General features: G+C 36.5%; 1 long non-coding RNA gene and 1 pseudogene across 2 annotated transcripts; one reads left to right on the top strand and one right to left on the bottom strand.

Moving 5' to 3' along the window:
- The first annotated feature begins 594 nt into the window (after nt 1-594).
- Nucleotides 595-2,545, top strand: LOC118605121. 2 transcript variants are annotated; one of them, XR_004951926.1, is made up of 2 exons: nt 595-671; nt 926-2,545. It is a non-coding gene; the product is annotated as an uncharacterized LOC118605121 (long non-coding RNA). The 2 variants fall into 2 exon arrangements; XR_004951925.1 differs by having other exon boundaries at nt 602-740.
- A 5,249-nt stretch (nt 2,546-7,794) lies between these two features.
- Nucleotides 7,795-7,912, bottom strand: LOC118605726 (annotated as a pseudogene).
- Nucleotides 7,913-11,289: the final 3,377 nt, after the last annotated feature.

Raw genomic sequence — 11,289 nt, 5'->3', positions numbered from 1 at the left:
ATGCATCTGAGTTATGCAAGAGTATGCATCAGTTGAAAAGAATTAGAACACACGGATGGAAAAATCTCTGAGACATGACTAAATCAAAAAAAAAAAAAAAGCAAATTGTAAAACAATCTAACTATATGATATACCATTTAGGTCAAAGAAAAATTCCCGTTCTCTCTAAATCTATGTGTGTATACACACCTACACACACATATTCAAATATATAATATACAGATAAATAATACAGGTATATAAAAACCTGAAAAGATAAAAAGATACATTCCAAATTGAAATCAGCATTTGCCTGATATAGGAAGCTGAAATAGAGGTCAGAGGAGGGGCAGAAAAAACAATTTTATTTACCTCTAATGTGTGATTTTTTTTTTTTTTAATCCCTTGCACTTTTACGACTGTAGGTAATCACTCTGCCTCAGAAAAGCTCTTCCCTTTTCTAAAGTCCTGGCCTGGGTCAGACTTCTGGGCCCCTGCGCTACATTCCAGACCAGCCGCATTCCTGGTGAGCCAGTGGACTCAGTGGTGTGTGTCCCCGGCCAGGCTGGGTCGCAGCAATTCTGTGTGCTTCAGTCTTGGGTCAACATTCACCCAGACGGAGCCATGGGCAAATCAGTTTCAGTTCCTTTCTCTAATCCAGCTCAGTTGCGGAACAGTTACCTCACAGTGGGGTGAGAATAAGGCTGCAAACAAATGGCCACACTTATGGGCTGCCTCCTCCCATCCTCTCAGTGCCTCTGGTAACCAGCCCAGCCAGTCTGGCAGTGGGGAGGTTGGAGAATTCAGGGGAAATGCTTGTGGACTTTGTACACTGCTCACAGCAAAAGGGCAGGCTGGGAATACCATTGCTGAAAATATTTTAGTGTAGTCAGTGTTCCTTGCCCATCTGACAGAATACATACCATTTTTCCTGCACTCTTTTCAGGTAACTGTAGGGCAGATGAAATGGCCCTTCACCCCATGGAGGAAGCTCTGGAAAGATGATCCATAAACCATCCTAAAAGGAGAGAAAGTCAGCTTGCATAAAACAGCTTTACAGGGTACAACTAACCACATCATGCTACTTCCTAAACACTATAGTCCTCCCTTCTCCTTTCTCCTCTTCTACCCCAAAATAATCTAAAACAATCATATAACAATTTACCAAACTACAGGAAAGACAACCCATCCTGGAGAGAAAAAAATAGCAGCTGCTCTAGATACTTTTTTTCAGTTTGCCTAGGATTGTTTAAATTATTTTTCATTTTCTTTTCTTCTTGGCTGCCTTGACAGCCCTTCAGGATTTCAGCTGGTTCCAAGCATAGCTCAATAAAGATCATTCCAGAGAAGTTTCATATTCCTAAGATTCCTTAAATTTCTCTTTCTTTAATTTAGGAAATGAGGTTGAAAAGGATGAAGGACAGCCCAGATTGCACCATTTCCTATGCAAGTGACTTGCAAAGCAAGCTGTGCCTCTCTTTCCAATAAGCACAGAGAGAGGCAGTTCTGACTGGGAGGTGGGCGTTCAGTCCTTTGGAGCAGCGGTAGGACTATTTGTCTTTTGAAAAGGCCCCAGCAGGCCCGAAGGCTGTTTGAAAACTTTTTGTAAAGGAAGGGGGAAAATATAAAAAGGAGACTTTCATGTGCTATTTAAAAACCCAGTGACCATACTCAGGCTTCATTCATTCACCAGATGTCTGTTGGGCACTTAGGTGGCACCAGGCTCTGTCCTAGATCCTGAGGGAAGATGACCAAGTGTGTGATCCCTGCAGGGAGTTTCTGTGTCAAGCAGGGCCGATCCATGAAGCCCTTTTCCCTGACTGTTTCCTCCCCGCTGGGTACATGCTGTTCCTTCTCTTCTTTAGGCTCTCGAGTCTCTTCTGCTATTTTTTCTCCTACATCCTTGGTTTATTAAACCCTTCACCTTTCTCCTTTATAATCACATCTTCCTTTATAAACATCAAAGGAAAATAAGCAGGACCAAGTTGCTGTGGAAAATGAGGCCTATGACTCACAAGAGGATGTTTTTCTATTTTTCATTTATACAACTCTTCTCAGAAGAACCTAGGCGCCTTCTCATTATGAGACTAGCTTGCCTCCTCTTTTTTAGGGGTTCCTCCCTTTGGCTCTCATTGCCAAGATCTATTCTCAGCCATCTACTAATGTTGGCCTACAACTCACCTGGGCCTTCAGAGTAGCCTGGCAATCATTTCTCATTTCCTTAAGCAGCTTTGGTTTTATTTTTTCATCCTTTTAAGAAATTCACCATACTCCTCAGAGTCCCCTACCCACATCCTACCCCAAGCTCCACACTCACCCTGGAAGCCTCAACAGATAACGTGCCCATTATCTCATAGAGAAAATAGAAACCATCAGAAGAGAGCTCCTTCCATTTCCAATCACCTCACCTGTTTGTGTCCCCTCCCCCACTCCCCAAGTTCATATTCTGTAACCTAATCTCCAATAAGATGGTATTTGGAGGTACGGTTTTGAGAGGAGATTAGATCCTGAGGGTATAGCTGTCATGACCGAAATTAGTGCCCTTATAAAACAGCCCCCAGAGAGCTCTCTTGCCCGCCTCTGCGAGAAGCCAGGAAACAGGCCCTCACCAGCCCAAGTGTGCCAGTACCTTCATCTTGGAATCCCCTGCCTCCAGAACTATGAGAAATAAATTTCTGTTGTTTATAATCCACCCAGCTTATGGTATTGTCATAGCAGCCCTAATGGACTAAGACACCAACTATGAAGTCATCTGCATCTGCATGAAGTTTCCCCATCTCTGCACAAAGAAAGGGAGTCCTTTCAATTAAGGTAAGCCCTGCACTAAAGCTTTGGATCCACCCCGCTCAGTTTTCTCTGAGAGAGCACTCCATCAGTAATTCCCTTCTTTGCCTGCCCCTCCTTTTTCCTCTTTCCTCCAACCTAATACGAGACCGCTGACCTTTCCTCAGATGAACTCCCTGCTGAAAGCTGGTCCAGAAAATCACCAGAGGATGAATAATAATAATAAAAAGGAACCAGGACAGGATCTTCATGAAAATACTATTAATTGACTGTTGAATGAATATTATGGAATTACCTTTTACGTCCCTCGTCTTCTACTCATGTTCTACTTTCTGGGACATTTTAACAACTCTATCTTCTAATTCTTCCAGATGATTTATTTTGCCAATTATGCTTTTCATTCTCAAAACATCTTCATGTTTCTGATCATTCTTTTTATAGCATCCTTGCTGTTATTTTAGGTAGGTAATCCTTTCTCCAATCTCTGAAAATACTGATTAGAGGTTGTTGGGTTTTTTTAAAAAAATAAATTTATCTCCGTTTCCTAAAATACTTCTCTGTCAGCTTTGTGGGATCTTCATCATTACTAGGCATATGCTGATAAGCACAAGCACATATACTGCTACTCCGGGTCACACTCCTGAACTACAGATTTACATCTTAATTGACTTCAACATCCTGTAGACACCTCAAACTGAACTCCTGTTTTCTTCCAAACTTGTCATTTAATTTCATCTCAGTAAATGGCACTACCATTTACTTAGTCACTCAGGTAAGAAGCCTGACTGGCCCTTTGTTCCTCATCTATATTCAATACATTAATTTCTAATGATTCTGTCTCTTTAAGATCACTCGGTATTATGGCAATGTTTCCTACTTTGTTGAAGAAACATACGTGGTATAATTTCTGGCACCTCTCCAAGCATTCAACCACTCTATCTCAAGAAAGGTGGAGTGACCCATGATTTGTACATTTTGGAAGGACAAACTGATTATGCTAATTCTGAATCACCCTTCAACCTCTAGCTACAAGAGTGCACACATTCTAATCCTCCAGGTGTAGCAGTCCCCAGAGGGTACCACGGGTTGGGTTCCATAGGAAGCAGATTCTGAGATAGACGTTAGTATTGAGGGGAACCAGAGTTTGCTACCCCAAAATGCACCTTTCGGGACACTGATTTTTTTTTTAATTAATTCATTTTTTATGGTGACATTGGTTAATAAAATACAAAAAGTTTCAGCTATACACTTTAATAGTAGGCATATGTATATTTACACTGCAGGTTCACCTCCCATAGAGGACATTGATTTTAAGCTGGTTATTTTTAAGGAATCAAAAGACTTGTGATAGAACCTTTGACCCTCCCCTTTACTTGCCTAAAGGAATTCAGATAGAAAAACTTCCTTAAAGGAAGGGAGCTAGTCACTTTTGCTATAAACCTTAGCATACATGAATTAAGTGTGACGGATAGGGAGGATCCAAGCAAATCTGTTCATTGGACTCCCCTGGGTCCCACTGTTTTTGGGTGGTCCAGCAAGAATTTGTTTGCCACATGTTTACTCTTTCTCATCTACTTTTAAGTGATCTGTATGACCACATAAATGTGGCAGAAGTAATGATATGCAACTTTCAAGATTAAGTCATAAAAGACTCAACAGCACCCAAGTTATTCTCTCTCCCTCCTTCTCTCCCTCTCCCTCTTCCATCTCCCTCTCTCTCACCCTTTCTCCCTCTCTCATCGCATGCTCTTGGGGAAAGCCAGCTGCTATGTCGTGAGGGCACTCTGTGGATAGACCCGCATGGCAAGATATTGAGGCCTCTTGCCCAAACCACATGAATGAACTTGGGAGCAATCCTCTAGCCCAAGTCAAGCTTTCAGATAATTGCAACCTCCTGAGAGACCCTGAGCCAAAATCACCTAGGTACGCTGCTCCTGATTCCTCGACTAGATAAACTGTGAAATAACAAATGTTCGTTGTTTTAAGCTGATAAATTTTAAATAGGGTATCAATTGTCGAGGTTTCACTTAGACTGTGGAATTTCTTGGGATATGGCACCTTCAGCGATAAAATCAGGGAAGTCCTAGGCAAACTGGGATAGCTGGTTACCCTAGTATTTTAAAATACGGCTTTATTCAGATATAATTCACATACCATAAAACTCATCCATCACAAGTTTAATAGTTTTAGTATATTCAGTTATACAACTATCACCACAATGCAACTTTAGAAACTTACAAAGAAACTCCATACTGTTTAGCTATCACCACCGAAGTCCCAGCTTCTCCCCTGTCCCCACCCCCCAAAAAACCCTAGCCCTAGGCAACCACTAATTTACTTTGTCTCTAGCCATTCTAGTTTTGAGGGTAATTTATTATGTAGCAATAGAAAATTAATGGATAATGAGATGAAGGATGCTTTTTCATTACTTTTTTACTTTATAATTCTCTGAATTTAGCAAAGATGATGTAATATTTATAGAAAAGATGATGTAAGATTTCATGAGACTGTTGTTTTGATACCCCAGCATCCTTCTACCCCCTTTTCTCAGAACACTACCCATCTCCCTTAGGGAAGCAACTTTCTCTAACTCCAGGTTGTTCTGATGTGTTTGCCAATAAAAGGACAAGGCAGATGCTTGACTCTGGCTAGAATGATCAAATTTTCTCTTCTGATAATTTAAATCTTGAGTAGAGGCACAAAGAAACAGAGATATCTAAAATGAGCCATCAGAAGGGAGGATCCTGGAGAGCTGATTAGAGAACTTCTGTTTCTAAGATCTCTGTAACCTTTCTGGATCTTCGTCTTCCCTATGGGACATTCAGTATTTCCTTGATTTTGCAAGTTACTCCTACATGATTCCATAAATCTTTTTTACTTAAGTTAGCTTTTCTTGCTACAACAAAATAACTCTAACTGATCCAAATAATAATAAAGACTATTCATGAAGGAGCAGGAGAGGTCTACCCCTCAAAAAAATCCATAAATCTAGCACTCCAAAACAACAGCTTTTGATATTTTCATATTACCTATTGGTTAACGTTCATATATTTAGAATCATGATGTACATTATCATAATACACTAGATTTTTCTACTTTACATTGTACCTATAATTTTATTTAGTGTTTCTACATGGTCTTTTATTCATTATTTTTAATACATGTTATTATTGCCTTGTACTGGTATATCATAATTTATTAAATTTTAATCCAGGGGTTGGGTATTTGGGTGGATTTTAGTGTTTTGCTAGTAGATATAATGTTTAAAATGAACATTTGACAGCAAGCTTGGTGCTTCTGTTGAGTTATTTCTTTCATTAGGATAAATTTGCTAAATTGAAAAATGGATCTGCTATAGTGTTATCCTTATCCCTTTCATGCATTTGATGTGTTGCTTTGTAAAGTGAAAGGTGCTTTTGTGCTACAAGTAATTTTCTGTTTTGTATGTTTGGATTTACATTTATAAGACATTTTTTGATGGGGCAAAATCAGATGAATAAAATTTACTTGGTTGTAAATCATGCTGTGTTATGACTGTTATAAAGGAATTCATGTGATTGTATCTTTTGAAATAAACCTTTTATTGAATATAACATACATAAAATGGCACAAATCATAAAGGTAGAATATCAATAAATTTTCACTAAGTGAACACATTTGTGTAACACTTTGAAGGTCAAGGACTACCTGCACTCTAGAAGACCCTACTTACACTCTCGCCCAATTACTACCTTTAGTTATATAACCACCTAATTTATTTTTTAAACTTTAAGTAAATCAACCCTTTTGTGCATGGTTTATTTCACTCAACATTATGTTTATAAGCTTCATCCATGTGTAGCAGTAGTTCATTCATTCTCATTGCTGTGTAGTAGTATTACATTGTATAAATATACAAAATTTATTTATACTATATTGATACTATGTCTATTCTACTATTGATAGACATTGGGTTGTGTCCAAATTTTGGCTACTACAAATAGAACTGGAATTGCTGGGTCATAGGTTATTCATATATTCAGCTTTCTCTTAGAAGTTGCCCAAGAAATTTTTCAAAGTGGTATACCAATCTACATTCTTGTCAGCAGTGTAGGAGAGTTCCACTTGCTTCACATCCTCTGATTTTAACCTGTACTTTTTCATATATTTATTGGCCACTCGGATATATTCTTTTTTGAAATATCTGTTTAAGTTTGCAACCCATTTTTAGGGTCATCTTTATTGGGATATAATTTTCATGCAATGAAATTCACCAATTTTAAGAGTACAATTCGATGAATTTTGCAAATATATTCTATAATGTAACCATCATCATAATCATGATACCAAATTTTTTGTTTAGTTTTTCATTACCCTCCCCCAAAAGTTCCTCTGTATCCATTGAAGTCAATGAATTGATAATTCCTTTTTCTATTTTCTAAAAGAGTTTGTATAAGATTGCTGTTATTTCTTCTTTAAATGGCTTGAAGAATTTACTGGTGAAGTCATCAGAATAGAGAGATATAGTGTGTAAAGATTTTAATCCCTATTCAATTCTTTAGTAGATATAGGACTATTTAGATTTTCTATTTCTTTGCCATCACTTTTTGTAAGTTGAGTTGTTTTAGAAATTTTCCATTTCATTTCAATTTTCAAATTTATTGATATTAAGCAGTCTAAAATATTTCCACTTCAACTTTGTAGTCAGTACACTACACAGTGATGCCCCCTTTTTCCAGCCTTATAGGGTAACATGTACTGTTTTTGTTTGCTTTTGTTACCATTTTTTATGTGTGAACTTGCTAGGGATTTATCAGTTTTATTATTCTTTTCCGTGACTCTTCTCTACTGTATATTTTTTTCATTTCTTTTTTTCTCTTCACTTTACCATTATCTTTTTAATACTTTTTTCAGGTTTGTTTTCCCCCCCCGCAAGTTACTGAAATAGTTAGGTATTTCTTGTTTAAACCAATAAATTTCAGCCCTTCAAATTATAAATTTCCCAGTAAATACAGTTTTAGCCGCATCTTAATTCTTTTTTTTTTTTTTAGTTGCCTACAACACCAGGTATTCCTAGGTGGTCTCTCATCCAAGTACTAACCAGGCTTGACCCTGCTTAGCTTCCGAGATCAGATGAGATCTGCGTGTTTAGGGTGGCATGGCCATAGATAAAATTTTTGATGTCAGAGTTTCATTACGATCTAGTTCAAAATATTTTATAATTTTCATTAGATATTTTTCTTTGACTGATGGACTACTTAGAAATATATAACTTAATATCTATGTTTGCGAATTTTGTAGTTTTTAAAAAATCGTTGACTGTTTGCTTAATTCTCTGTGCTCATAAAACATAGTCGATGTAGTTTTAAGCTTTTGAAATATCGCGAGTCTTGCTTTATAGCCCAAGTTAAAATCACTTTCAGTAAATGCTTCATGTTCACATGAAACAAAATGAATTCTGAAATTGTTGGGTGACATATTCTAAGTATATATTAATTGTGTCAATTTTATTAGTCAGGTTGTTTAAATGTTGTATGTCCTTCCAATTTTTGTCTCCTTATCAGTTACTGAGAGATGTGTTGAAGTTTCCTACTATGATTGTAGATTTGTCTATTTTCCTTACAGTTTCATCAATTTTTTTGCTTTATATATTTTGTAGTATATTGCTTGTTTTATACAAAATTATCATTTACATCTTCCTTATGGGTTAATTTTTTATTATTGTGAAATATCACAGTTTATTTCTAATAATGCTTTTCTTCTTAAAGTCTACATTATATGTTATTGTGTAATTATACTAGCTTTTTTGGTTTAGTGCTTGCATAAAATCTTTGTGTTCTTTTAACTTTCTTTGTGTTATAATTTTAGGTTTTAACTCTTACATCTTTTGTAAAAAGCATACACATTTTTAAACCATTGTTTTTATATTTTTTAATTTTTATTTGTTTTATTTATATATTTTTAGTTGGAAATATTTACATCAGTACAGTGAAATGAAATTTTAAGAGACACCGGATGTCATCAGTTTGGATATTATTAGTTTATTACAAAAGAGAGACATGGAAATTATTTACACGATAAGATTTCAGAATTTTGGTGGAATGGGCAGCATCATGTAAGGTAGTGATTTATTTCAGTCTACATACTTTCCAAGACTTCACCACCTCTAAATAATAATCCTTGTTGTCTAGAACTACTTTGGTGCCTCCATATGAGATAAAGTACTTTATCTCCAACTTGCACACTAACCGTTGGAATCTCTCCACCTTTTCCTTTAGAGCCCGATCCAACAGCTACTACTGTCACTTGCAATACTTTTCCTTGAGGTTTTTCTGGAAGCATAATGCCTCCTTCGGCGACAGTTTTCGTAGTACTCTTTTCTACTAATCCTTCGCCAGAGAGGGGGAGTATTTTCTGAAGTGTCTGTCCTCCCATAACTCTGGCCATCGCAGTTTGTACCCTGATCATCTTTGTTTTTCAATGGAATGTTATGCCATTTATACTGAGGGTTAATTAATGATGTATTTGTGTTTATAGCTAACGTCTTACTATTTTGCGTGCTACTCATCCCACTTGTTACTTGTTCCTTTTAATTTTTTTCTTGCCTTTCTTTGGCTTGAGTGAATTATCTTATTATTACGTTTTCTCTTAAACTATTTATACATTATACCGTTTACACATACTTTTACTGTTCTCTTAATTGTAGCCCTAGAATTTACAACATGTATCCTGAACTTGTTTCAGCTTAGTATAAATTAATTCTTTTATTACTTCTTAGACAAAATATCCTTGCTGATATCATCATGAGAGGTCTATGGCAATCTGATCTGTTATTCTGGAGTGGACATAGGTCCTCACTATTTATGCAAACTGACTCTTGTCTGGTTTTCTCCACCCTCTGGGTTCAAAAGATCCAAGTCCTCCTGAAGTCAAGCCATTTCCCTTTTCCTGGAACCAGATAATTGAGTCTTTTGCCTCCCTGAGGCTTTAGGAAATCACCACATCTTAACCTTGCCAATGGAGAGAAGAAAAAAAATATTTCTCATATTTCAATGAAAAGCCCATAGGCAAGAAAACAAGACATGATTTCTTAATGGACTTATCCTGCCACACCTACTAATATTACTTGGATTTTGTGGCCTTGATTTAGAATCTAGCCATAATTAATCACACGATTTCCATGGGAAATTAATTCCAAGTTACGAACTTCAGGGAACTCTGAGAACCCAATATATTCATTATATGTAGATTCGCTGTATAATAGCATTTTTTATTTTTGATTTTTTTTTTTTGCAGAGAAATAAAAAATTGCAAAGACCAGTGATAAGGTTCATCATTAGTATAGGAATACTATGGTCACTTTGCTTCTAATACTAACACTAACACCTACAAAATACTAACACCTATAAAACAGGTGAACACGGAATGTATGATATCTTACCAAATTGCAAGATATTTTTGTCTTTAGTTTTCTTCACCAGGATACAAATGACATAGAGATAGAGAGAGGTAATCATTTCAGGGCTACAACCTTCAGAGGTACTCTGCGGAGTTAAAAGTGCAGGCATAATTGCAGAGATAGGTAAAGTTTAATTCAGGGAACTATCTTTTGAATGTTGTAGCACTGAGGCCAAAGGAACACAACATAGTGGCCCGGTTTAACAAAACATTACAAAGATCCACTAGGAAACTCGCCAGGGACAAAATGGTGGTAGTTTTGATCTACACCATAGTAGTTGCTGCTCTTGCTAAAAGTAACTGCACTGATTCCTAAGTTTATCTCATTCTGTGATACCCAGCTTTCCATTCTGAGGAGAGACAATGCAGTCCAGATCTCTTAACATCTCCTGTGTTCTTAAGCAGTCATTCTGGATTAGTATAGAGTAATCTATACTATGAGGTTTCAGGTAAGGTTGTGACCTCAAGCACCAAGCACTTTTAACAAGATAGACTAAGGGTAATTTGAACTCCAAGTAATTTTTTCTCTTCAAAACACTTCCTTGTTTCCACAGGTGAAACAACTTTTGTTTTATAGTTTCCTTGGACCACCATTCCCATGTCTAGTCCAATAAATACTGGAGTGAAGGCAGAGAATGACAAGGTGTATTTGTATGTGATTACTTAGCTTAGCACATGTAATAAGAAATGTTTTTATAAAACAACTTGTGTTTGACCTAGGGTTATCTGAAAATTGGAAATGATCCATAAAACAATTTCATAGTCATAAAATGAGTTTATAAATTCTTCTTTTTCTATAAGAGGTCTTCCATGCTTAATTATTCAAGAGCTGATTATACAGAATGTATAATACACAAATCCATTATTTCTTCTTTTCCCTTCTGCTGCCCAATTTTTGGTCTTTCGCAATTCATTAGTATTCTCTCTCAGGGAAAATAAAAGCAAATGTAGCTCAAACTAGTATTTTCAACTTTCTATGTAAAGGTTTTGTAGAAAGGGTTATAATTACTGGTTAATATATTGCTTTTCTTTAATAACTATCTAGTTAGGCTCCACTGGGCACTGGGGAAGAATTAAAGAAGCTTAAGA

This window comes from Rousettus aegyptiacus, unplaced genomic scaffold, assembly GCF_014176215.1.
Source record: "Rousettus aegyptiacus isolate mRouAeg1 unplaced genomic scaffold, mRouAeg1.p scaffold_m13_p_7, whole genome shotgun sequence".
Lineage (NCBI taxonomy): Eukaryota > Metazoa > Chordata > Mammalia > Chiroptera > Pteropodidae > Rousettus > Rousettus aegyptiacus.
Note: the sequence above shows the minus strand (reverse complement) of the source record. Positions and strands in the feature narration are given on the sequence as shown.